The sequence below is a fragment of the Ruditapes philippinarum genome, unplaced genomic scaffold, assembly GCF_026571515.1.
Source record: "Ruditapes philippinarum isolate M1 unplaced genomic scaffold, ASM2657151v2 ctg300_1_1_1_1, whole genome shotgun sequence".
NCBI classification, from domain to species: domain Eukaryota; kingdom Metazoa; phylum Mollusca; class Bivalvia; order Venerida; family Veneridae; genus Ruditapes; species Ruditapes philippinarum.
In genome coordinates, this window is record NW_026860085.1 from 442,509 (window position 1) to 455,641 (window position 13,133).

Below are 13,133 nucleotides of genomic sequence, written 5' to 3' on the forward strand. Positions count from 1 at the left end.
GGGACTTTTTGTTTTTTCTTTCTTCAAAAATATGTTTCTTATTCTCCCTTCATTTATTTGTGAGAAGATTCAATATACTACCTTGACTATAAAATTGTGTCCCCATTAAACATAGATATTTTGTCGTATAAAAATTATTTTTTTACTCAAGCTTCTGTATTATTAAAAAAAACTACATACTTCATACTTCAAACTCCCACATGATAGTAATAATGTCAACGTTTATAAATCTAGCGTCTATTTTTCCACAATTATCTCCTCTTTTTAACTTGGAATTTTCCTTATTTAACTTTCATATTTCTTCATGGATTTACTTCAAATTTAAAATGTATGTTTATTATCAACACCTACATCATATGTGATTAGATTTTAAAAGTCAGGGCTTTGGTTACTACGATCATTTTCATTTTAAACTAGAAATTTATTTGATTTTTTTCTTCTTTGTTACTATTAATGGTATATTTGAAAACACGTTTCGTAATGTAAAATGTTTGTTAATGTAAATGATATCTACTTCAAATTTAAGATATTTGTTTTTCGTCATCACTCACAATATATGACAATGTTGTTTAGTCTAGCATCTTTTTTAAAGAGTTATCACCTCTTTAGTTTAAGAATATTGCCTTTAAGACATTTATATTCTGGTAACACCAAATAATGTTAAAGATTTACCCTCAGAGCATGCAGAATGTCTGTCAGTTCGTCTTTCTGTCCCTACAACCTGTTTCCTTGGATCTCTTTTAAAGAACTTTTCCAACATATTTACTTAAAAAAGAGAAATGTTGAAGCATTAATCATACATGTTCATCCAGAGGAAATTGGATCTTTTAATTATCTGATGTTCAAATCGGCATTTTCTATTCCATATTTTTAATATGTTTTAAAATCATGATATTAAAAAATATTATATTTCCTTAAATCATGAAGATGTTGAATATATGGTACGTGTTGAATAAAATTATATTATACAGGCCTCTGGCGTGCTTTATATTGTTTTATTCAATTAACGAGTTCAATAAATTTAGTAATGAACTAATACGAATTTAATATTGAAACGTTGAAATTGAAATCGTGATTTCGTGAATTTGAAATTGTTATTTTATGAATTCATGAAGTTGAAATGTCCCCACCGGTCTTCCGTAGATAATTGCTTGTTTCAAAAGCTTCCTTTTCAATGATAATTTTTTGTTGTGTGTGGCGTAAACATGAAAAATAGATAAAAGTTGTTTTATACTTATTTATGCCGTTCACAACGAATGTTTATTTTTAACTCCAAGAGGCTTGCTTCCAAATGAATAAAATATAAATCAGTAAAGTGATACGAAAAAAATCTTTATTTGAGGAAGAATTATATAAATCAAGAAGTAACTTAAATTGCGTTATTAAAAAAGAAATATTAGAAATTATTAGCTTGGTCACAAATGTCTACAGGGTTACGGATTTTAAAAAAAATCTATATATTTCTTTACCAAATATAGGTTAATAAAATATCTAACTTCTTAGATGTGCTATTACTATAACTCAAATCAGTTAGTATTTCATTTTAGAAACAGCTAGCATATGCATTTTTATCATAAAGATATTATTGTTTCCATTTATTGATAAACTGATTACGGAGATAGTTTAAAAATGCTTTTTAGGGCCTCGGTGGCAGACTAGTTGACTTCAAACCATTTCCCCCTCACTGCTGCGCGTTCGATTCTGCCAAGGATTTTGGATTCTTTCATGCGAGGAAGCTATCAAACTAGATAACGGAACGTTGGTGATTCTACTCAGGTGCCCAATCATGCCCTGTAAAATAATGCATGGAAGGGAACCTGAGGTCTTCCTCCACCAGTAAAGCTGGAACGTGATGATGCCACGTTAAAACTTAAAACCAATTAATAACTTTTTAAGCTTTATTCTCAATACGTATTTTTAATCAAACTTATCATGTAAATAAATATAAATATTATAAATACATTATTTTAAACTAAACTATAAGGTAATTCTGTGGCTAGTGATAAGTTTAGTTAAACTTAACAATGATTTTACTTCTTACGCAAATTTGGAGGCGTTCGGCTTTAAAACGTGATTTATAACCATTATTTGTACAAACTTACGTAAACAGGATATGAATAAAATTTAGCTCAGTCATAGTTCTTTTGAATCGTTTATGGATGAAAAAGGAACCTTGAATACAACTATTTCACAGAAGAACTAAGCGTAACCCGATCAACCCTAATGTACACGGCGTTAATGCATGAAACGCGGTACATATCTGACATTCCGTTTCTTCTTTCTTTCGAGAACACTAAACTCTCAGTTAATAAAACACGAAATGAATAAATAAAAGATATAAGTAACATAATAACAAAAATAAATGTTTGTGAAACACAACGTAACAATATCTATGAGTTGGGTAAACAGTATTATAAAAATGTTACATTTTATTGTTTTTTGATAAAATATTCTTTTTTAAAAACGCATGTTTTCTAACAATTTCGGATTAAGATTGGAAGAGATAGACGCACAACGAGGTTAAGCTTTTTTTAGGAATTAAATAACACAGATCTTAATACATTGCATTTTTATTACAAATATTTGAATACGGTGATGTTTTATAATAAAATTGTACCCCGGTAGCATCTTGAACAATCACCTGGGGTTTTGATAATCTTTTGTTATAAACGTACAAAAAGCATTGATGCAAAGCATCAAAGGGCGTCCAAACAAGAAATGCAGCAAGTGAAGTTGAACTAGTAGACATCTGATGACCAGATATTCTTATAAATTTTTCAATGATCAATTGGATTTAACCAGAATTGTATATCATTTATGAATGGGCAGACAAAAGATATTGTTCATCACTACTGCTAGACCTGTTAACCAAGCTAAATGCGACATTTAAAGTTATGAACTAGGTCTATTAAATATATACGGTGCAATTAGGGCCGTAAAAAAGAAAACCGGAGAGACCTACAGAAAAGACAATTTCTATGATACAACAATTCGTAAAAATGGCCTACTTATTTTTTTATTATAAATTTATAAAGAGTGCAATTAATTGTTTAAATATGTTTCTGCAAAATTCTCCAGTCATAGCGCAACACGAATGACCGTTTCGTTGAACTAGAACTACTTTTATAAATAGATTTTCGGACTTTCACAATGTTAAGGTCATCATTCTATTTATAGGTACAGAAGTGACATACGTAATAAACAACATGATAAATAAAAAAAACCCGAAAGGCGCGATTAATTGACGGATAAGATAATTTCATTTGAATATGTTTGCATTTCGAAATACTCCAGTTCGCTATTCATTATATGCATCGCGACATTCCATTTTTTCCTCATTCCTCATACCATTCGGAATGATCGGCTATCATGACAGACGAAAACGCCCGAGAAGTTGCAATTGCCCTTTCACAACCATAAGAGGCGTCGCGCTTCGGTGCGGACGCCAATAGCCAAGTTATAACTGCAGTGGAAAAGACAAAAAAGTTTGGTGATGTTATCTTGTTGAACATTATTTTCATTATCATAATTAGCATTATATGTATAATTCAGTATAAATCATGTTCATTTAACTCGATGGTGATCAAACCTGGAAGCTTACTTTAACTATTATCGAGGCCGCTTCCTGGAATTCCTCTTGTTCAGTACTGGTACATCATACGAGGTAACATATGTTTAATGTATAATCTGTTCTTATGTAATTATCATATAATATCATAATGATTAATTTACTCACATTCATGTCTGTGCATATTAAAAAATAAAATTGGTAAAAATCCAAGGTGGCCGCCAATATCAAAAGGGCCATGACTTCCAGGGATCGCTTACCTGAGATACATTGCTAGAAAATGTCAATCTTCTTCAACGCATAAGTCAGTGTAAAGGTCACAGTTGGTGTTTTGATACCAGCTGCATTATTTGCACTTCTGTCAGTAAATGTTGTACATGCTAAATAACTTCACAAACAAGTCAAATGTTTGTTTTTCTTTTTAAGTCTATAAACAGTGAAGGTGAGTTATATAAGTGACCCCGAGGATACTTTCAGCTCCGCCTCGAGGATAGTCACATTAAGTTACCTTTAACTTCAGTAAAGGTTCAGATTGTGATGCTACAATCCATACATCTATGCTCTGGGCATTGTAGTCTCGGGGTGATTTTAAGACACGTGAACCTTCTTTAATACTATATGAATTATGGGACAACAAAAGCAAGGCTTGTGTTGTCCCATAATTCATATAGTATTAAAGACTTATATAGAAAAGGCATAGCATTTATCATCTTGTGTTAAACTGTAATTCTGAGATGTTAATACATCTCATATATACATACATACATACATACATACATATATATATATATATATATATATATATATATATATATATATATATATATATATATACACACTCAGAATTACAGTTTAACACAATATAAGTCTTACTAAGTGACCCCGGGGAGAGGCCACAGCTGATCCCTTTGGTGTTATTTATATAACTTTTTTAGAAACTACGACCGGATGTCACCTGTTAATAATATAAAGACACTGAAGTGGAGAACGCGGCAACTTTTACATCTGCTTCACTGAACATATGTCTTTGTTAAGTATAAAAATCTGGAAAGGTTATCTTAGTCTGCTATTTTCTATATATCTATATTTTTTATTGTCGGTTTTGAAATAAATTGACATTAGTATCAAAATTTTGTTATTCGAACTTTTATTGTAATTATGTTTATTATTAATCGTAGCAAAATGATAACGGTAATGAATTTATTGTTTTGATATTATTATTATTATTATCATTATTATTATAATATGTGGAAGCATTTTGGTTGTATTATAGTTATAATGTTATATTGTATTATTAAAAATCATTTTTACAAAAAAATTATTGTCTTTATCATAATCATCATCATCATTGGTATAATCATTATCAAAATCACAGTGTGTTGTTTTTTGTGGTATACGAAATGTTTACATTCACATTAAAAGGTATTAAATGATAGAAAAAGAGATATGTGAACACTATATTTTCATGGCAACTTTATATACATGAACTTAATTCAAATAGAATATATTTTTTAAAATAATTAAATTTAGATTCGTAAGATTTAGTTTAAATAATAAATTAATTAATAAAATCTTACCAAATATAAAGCATGGCATTTCTATTAAGAAACTTTGAGATCAAAGGGTTGAACGTGTACGTACACGCGTTACTCAATCATCATACAGGTTACTCAATCATCATACAGGTTACTCAATCATCATACAGGTTACTCAATCATCATACAGGTTACTCAATCATCATACAGGTTACTCAATCATCATACAGGTTACTCAATCATCATACAGGTTACTCAATCATCATACAGGTAATTAAACCAAAAAGTTACACAATCAATACAGTTATGAAAAAGTCTGTTAGGAAAGAATAAATGTTAATTGAAGAATTAATATTTTTCTTAATGCAAAATATATATTTTGGTTTAAACAAGGAAGTTTTGTTGAGTATTTTAAAATGATACTGTTCTAAATTTACATACAAAAAGGCACAGAAAAGAGAGAAACAAATGCGTGATATGGATTTTGAGATGTAATGTAAATTGAAGAATAAATATTTTTCTAAATGCAAATGTACATATTTATTTTAAACTAGGAAGTTTGTTGAGTATTTTAAAATGATACTGTTCTATATTTTGCCCACAAACGGGCGCAAAAAAGAGATACTAAATTAAATGCATGATATTGAATTGGAGATGTTATTTTCTATATCCATGGGAATTGAATAATGTATTGTAAATAAAGGTAACATAATTCCTTTTTTTGTTGGTCCATGTGAGGTTTACGTCATTCACATTGTTAATGTTGTTGACATGAAAGATAATCAGGAGGTAAAATTGTGCGTATTTAATAGCTGTATGCAAACACCTGTCGGTAAAACACTGGCATCTGTACTATGTCCCAAGATCAGTTATATTTCTTTTCAACTTGAATATTTTGCTAAATTAAGTTAAAGGTTAAGTAGATGAAAAACTACGTATTGTGGCGAGACAAGTCTTCTATACATTGCAGTGCTAAAAGGAAATTAATTTTTTACAATATTTTAAAATTCGGCGACATATCTAGTTCAATGTAGCTGCAGCTTTTATTGATATCATAAGTATTGGTGGCTACTTCCGCTGCTTAAACAGTGTGGTTAAGGGTGTAAAATATTTCATATTCAGAAGTATCGACCACTATCCCCAAAACGTTTATTTCATTTATACAAGATAATATGATTTAAACATGTTTTGGTATGATAATTATCCGTAGATAATTGTTTGTTTGTTTGTTTCACTTTACGCCCTTTTCCAACAGTATTTCAGTCATATAGGCGGGTAGTTTCCTAACCATCGTTCCTGGAGAGTTACACTGGGTCAGTACAAGATTACCTTCCTCCGCGCTAAACTACCAAAGCATCTCCCGGGGATCGAACCCACGCCAGAGAGGTAACTGGATAAGAGGTCATCGACTCTAACCCATTGACCAAGGAGGCGGTACCGTAGATAATAAAACCGAAGTTAATAAACAGGAAAGACGTACTTTTCTTAATTATAAATCTTGTAAAAAGACACCTGTTAATCTACGAACTTTCAAGAAAGAAAATTGTACTAACACAACACTAAACAATAACCTTATAACAGCAGCAATGAGGTGTTGTCAAAGTAACTGTAGTTGACAATCTAATGCATATACCTGGTACAATGTGGATTTTAGTCGACTATTAATACTAGATATTTTGAACAAAAAAAAACCCAGACATTTTCACGGATTTTTCCGAAGCTGTCACTTTTAATCTGCTCAAAATAGTCTAAAAACAGGAAAAAAAAAACGAGTCCAAAATTACCGAATAGTATCTCAAGTCAATGGACAATAGTTTCATAGTAATGAAATGGGCAGTATTTGTTTAATATAAAAAAACCAACCGAATTTATAACCTACCTGTACCGAACGGTAAAATTTCAGCTATCTGCCATCACTGGCGCCGGTAATACGGTGTGTATATGCAGTTTTGTTTTGCTGCTAAACATGTGACGTCATCATGTGACGTAATGACTGGAGATACACCAGTAGTAGGATCAAGAATTATTAATAGAACTTCACTGATACAAATCCAGGCGAAAAGACCAAGCTTCATTTTAGTGCTCTTTAAGACTTACACTGATATAATAAAAGATGAGATAAACGTATAAATTGACAATGCAATGATGCCAGAAAAGCATTTTTGATATATATAAAAAAGGTCTATTATAGTTTATATAATAAATAGAGGATATTGAATGAGAGTAAGTTCAATACTGAATTTATTGCACGAGTTGAAAAAAATTATAGAGGCTCGCATAATATTATTTTAATCAACGAGTGCAATAAATTCATTAATGAACTTACACGAATTTAATATTTTTGTATTTATCACATACCCAAATAAAGACTGTTTTAAGTGAAGTACGAGTCATTTTTCATGCACGCGCCTTTAGTATAGCGCTAACATTTAGCGCGTCTTTACATTATGTTTGTATAACGCTAATGACGTCACGTCAAAATATATGCACGGCCGTGCAATACCATATTTACGGAGTCGCAAAATCGGCACGGTTGTCTGATAAATCAAAACAGTTATATCGTTTGAGTGTTTCGAGCTCATACATAAAATGATATTTGATTACTCAATTGTAGATTCTACATGAGGACACACAATTGTAGATTCTGCATCAGGACACTCAATTTGAAATTCATTATTAGTACACTAAATTGTAGATTCTACATAAGGACGGACTCATTTGCAGATTCTGAATATATCTATATAGAGGATATTGAATGAGTGTTAGTTCAATACTAAATGTATTGCACGAGTTGAATAAAATTATATTATGCGAGCCTCTGGCGAGCAAAATATTATTTTATTCAACGAGTGCAATAAATTCAGTAATGGACTTACACGAATTTAATATTCAATTTATCACATACCCCTAATTGCAGACCATTTAAAGTGAAATAGGAGTCTTTTTTTGACGCGCCTATAGTTCAACGCTAACATTTAGCGCGTTTTTACATTATGTTTGTATAACGCTAATGATGTCACGTCAAAATATATGCACGGCCGTGCAATACCATATTTACGGAGTCGCAAAATCGGCACGGGTGTGTGATAAAAAAAGGAAAATGATATTTACAGAGTGTCTTTATTTATTTGTAATTTCTCCCAAATTTTTGGGAAACATATTGTTTTTGCATTTGCCGTCTGTCTGTCTGTTCGTGCATCCGTCCATCCGACATTCTGTCCATCCGTCAGCATTCTGGACTTCACAGGTCAAACTACTGGTGGGATTTCAACCAAACGTTAAAGGAGTAATCAGTACCATCCCTAGTTGTGCACATCACCGGCATGTTCTGCTTCGCTTCACAAAATGGCCACAACAGCTTTAAATTGAAAACTCTTGACCGACCTTCAGGTGGGATTTAAACCAAACTTTATAGGATGATCCCTAGTTGTGCACATCACCAACACTTTACGCTTTGCTGCACAAAATGGCCACCAGAGATAAAAATAGAAAAATCCTGTCCGCCTTCACATGCCAAACTACTGATGGGATTTTAACCAAACTTAATAGGTGTAATCAGTACCATTCCTAGTTGTGAACAACACGGTCACGTTCTGTTTCGCTGCACAAAGTGGCAGCCAGATCTAGGAATAAAAACAATTTGTCCGGCCTTCACTGGTCAAACTTCTGGTGGGATTTCAACCAAACTTCACAGGAATGACCAGAACCAACCCTTATTGTGCACATTACCGGCACGTTTTGTTTCGCTGCACAAAATTGCCGTCAGAGCTGAAAATACACAAGTCTTGGTCGCCTTTACATGTGACAATACTGGTGCATTTCAACCAAACTTTACAGGAGTAATCAGTACCATCCCTAGTTGTACATAATGAGCTACTTTGCTGCACAAAATGGCCACAAGAGCTACAAATAGAAAAATCTTGTTCAAACTACTGGTGGAACTTCAATCAAACTTTACAAGAGTGACAAGTACTATCTAAAGTTGTGCACAACACTGCCACATTCCACTTCGCTGCACAAAATGGCCACCAGAGCTAAGAATTGGAAAATATTGTCAGGACTTTACATGTCAAACTATAGGTGGGATTTCAACAAACTTTACAGGAATGATCGGTACCATCCCTAGTTGTGCACATTACCGCCAGACCTTAAAATTGAAAAAATCTTGTCCGGCCTTACTACTGGTGGGATTTCAACCAAACTTTACAGGAGTAATTATTAACATCTCTGGTTGTGTTACCGGCATGATCCACTTTGCTGCACCAAATGGCCACCAGATCTACAAATTTAAAAATCTTTTCAGGCCTTTACAGGTCAATATATTGGTGGGATTTAAACCATACTTTTCAGGAGTGATAGATATCATCCATAGTCGTGTGCATATCACCGGCACTTTTCGCTTCGCTGCACAAAATGGTCACCAGAGCTAAAAATAGAAAAATGTTGTTCAGCCTTCAAAAGGCAAACTACTGATGGTATCTTTGTTAACTTTACAGTAATGATCATTACTATCCCTAGTCGTGCATATGGCCGGTACGTTCCGCTTCGTTGCACATACTTGCCACCAGAGCTATAAATAGAATAACCTTGTCTGGTTTTCACAGGTTAAGCTTCTGGTGGTATATTTATTTCATTAAATCATTTAAGTAAACACAGTGTAAACAAGCACTATTATAAAACGTGTACACATATCTTCTACAAAATACTTGTAAGAGACAAGAGAATCGTATTTATAATAAACTATTGTTCTTTACTAAAAGATTTCATTGTCTTTTGCAAAAAGATGCATAACATATCACGAAAATGAAATTCTTGCATATTATGACTTAAGTTATAGAAGTTTTCTTTGCTTAAATAATTTGATTTGTACAGTTGCCAACTAAATTTTCTTAAAAGTTAACATAGTAGATCTATACGCATACAGCTTTCAATTAACGAAAACGAGCCACTATAACCTAGCTGGTTGCATATTACTTCTTTTGAATTCCCTTCATGATAAAGTGTAGTTATTTTTGTCTGACATTTGATATCTTGAATCTTTATCCTGTTGACATGTTGTCTACCTTATTTTCAAAGCAAAGTGTATTAACTTTTGAAACGCAGCCGAATTGGCGGTGGAATGACCTTGAGGTGTGTACGTGAGCCAAACTTAATTGAAAATGCCAGACTAACATAAGCTTTTGCTCACTTGACATGATGTTACACATGTTGTTCTTGTATTTTTATCTCTTCAAGTAGAGAGGGCATTAAAACTTATGTAATGTAATGCATTAATGGTATGTTCTCGACGGAAAACATAGTTTAATTATACTCATTGTAAGTGTTAACTATAATATCAAAAATTTCTGAAAATATGTTAATGTATCTATTTGCCCACCAGTACACCCATATGATAAGATTCCGCGCAAAAACCTACTATGAAATACTTAGTAACTGATATTCGTCTGATAACGGATTAAAAATTTAATAATCAAAGCAGTAAAGTTTGTCGAATTTTGCATAATACATTCAAAGTTCAGTATTTCTTACACTATTAAGTCACTATACCGGAAAATATAATGTAGTGATAAAACTTTTGTTAAACAGCCACACTGTTGAAATACTTATGTTTAAAACATCAAAAGGTTTCCTATTTCTTTTTATATGCCCGAAAGAATTTCGGACATATTATGTTATACCCCCTGGCGTCCGTCCGTCTGTCTGTCTGTCCGTCCGTCCGTCCGTCTGTCCGTCCGTCCGTTAGCAATTTGGTTTCCGGAGCATAACTTAAGTTCCATTTGGCCCACAATATTCAAACTTCATAGGATGATTGTCCATATTGAATAGAAGACCTCTATTGATTTTGGGGTCATAAGGTCAAAGGTCAAGGTCACTATGACCTTAAAACTGAAAACGTTAGCAATTTGGTTTCCGGAGCATAACTTAAGTTCCATTTGGCCCACAATATTCAAACTTCATAGGATGATTGTCCATATTGGGTAGAAGACCCCTATTGATTTTGGGGTCACAAGGTCAAAGGTCAAGGTCACTATGACCTTAAAACTGAAAACAGTTTCCGGAGCATAACTTAAGTTCCATTTGGCCCACAATGTTCAAACTTCATAGGATGATTGTCCATATTTGGTAGAAGACCCCTATTGATTTTGGGGTCACAAGGTCAAAGGTCAAGGTCACTATGACCTTAAAACTGAAAACAGTTTCCGGAGCATAACTTAAGTTCCATTTGTCCTACAGTGTTCAAACTTCATAGGATGATTGTCCATATTTGGTAGAAGACCCCTTTAGATTTTAGGGTCACAGGTCAAAGGTCAAGGTCACTATGACCTTAAAACTGAAAACAGTTTCCGGAGCATAACTTGAGTTCCATTTGGCACACAGTGTTCTAACTTCATAGGATGATTGACGATATTGGGTAGAAGACCCCTATTGATTTTGGGTTCACAAGGTCAAAGGTCAAGGTCACTATTACCTTAGAACTGAAAACAGTTTCCGGAGCATAACTTAAGTTCTATTTGGCCCACAGTGTTCAAACTTCATAGGATTATTGTCCATATTGGGTAGAAGACCCCTATTGATTTTGGGGTCACAAGGTCAAAGGTCAAGGTCACTATTACTTAGAAATTGAAAACAGTTTCTTGAGCATAACTTTAGTTCCATTTAGCCCACAATATTCAAACTTCATAGGATGATTGTCCATATTGGGTAGAAGACCCCTATTGATTTTGGGGTCACAAGGTCAAGGCCACTATTACCTTAAAACTGAAAACAGTTTTCGGAATATAACTTAAGTATCATTTGGCCTACTGTGTTTAAACTTCATAGTATGATTGTCCATATTGGGTTAAAGACCCCTCATGATTTTGGGGTCACAAGGTCAAAGGTCAAGGTCACTTTTACCTTAGAATTGAAAACAGTTTCTGGGACATAACTTAAAAGTTCCATTTGGACCACAATATTGAAACTGCAAAGGAGGATTGTTATTTGAAGGAGGTAATACTTTATTTTAGTCCCATGTCTTACAAATGCTTCATCTTTACTAAAAAAAAAACCACTTTCGGGCATATAATGCTCCGCCTAGCGGTGCTCTTGTTTATATTTCTCAAAAGTCTCAGTCCAAACCATAATCTATACTTCCGCTTTAGTATGTACCGAGTGATTTTGTATAGATTGCACTTACATCTGTGTTGAGAATCACATGGGGCACATGTATAATCGAAAGTTTACGAAAAAAAAAAAACGTTCTACATGTTTCTTAAACTAAACAGTATACTATTATTCAATTAATTACCGCCGATTATTCAATTAATTACCGCCGATATTTAAAGGAAATGTTTTTACCGTAAGATGTTCTCCTGTTATATATATGCAATGCTTATTGCGACCCTTTTGTGGTCCCAATATATCGCTATATTTAGCAAAAATTATAATATCATAATATTATTATAATGTCCCCTAGTTTTATTTTTTTAATGTTTTGCCCCTCCTTTCCCCAAATCTCGAATCCCATTCTTCTGTTGCCGATTTACTTTGTAGGACAATCAATCGATCAAATTCAATCAATTAATCAATCAATCAATCAATCAATCAAATCAATCAAATCAATCAATTATTTGTTTTCTTTAATTTCGTTGATTGTAACTTTTATTTCTTTTTAAGTATGATTTATGTGATTATCCTGTTCGTGCTCTGTCTTGCGTCCTGTACTATTTTGTTTAGGGTCCTCCAGGGCTCCTTGCCGCTAGTTCTTGTTGCTGGGTCGTTTGGGGGTTGCGTTCATTGAACTCCGCCTTCCCTTGTTGTCATATTTAATGATCAGACCGTGTTGTTTTTCTTTAAAAAAAACCTTTAAAGACTTTATCTGAAATAATTCCTGAGTACCGCCATAACAGACAAAGTTTATAACCCTACGAATAATTACTGTAGCAAGTTAGTTGTAAAATTTGCAGATTTGAAAACTGCTTAAGCCTGTGCTAGGGGGATGAGAGATGTTACATTTTTACATTATCTGTCATGAACAAACATAATCAAAC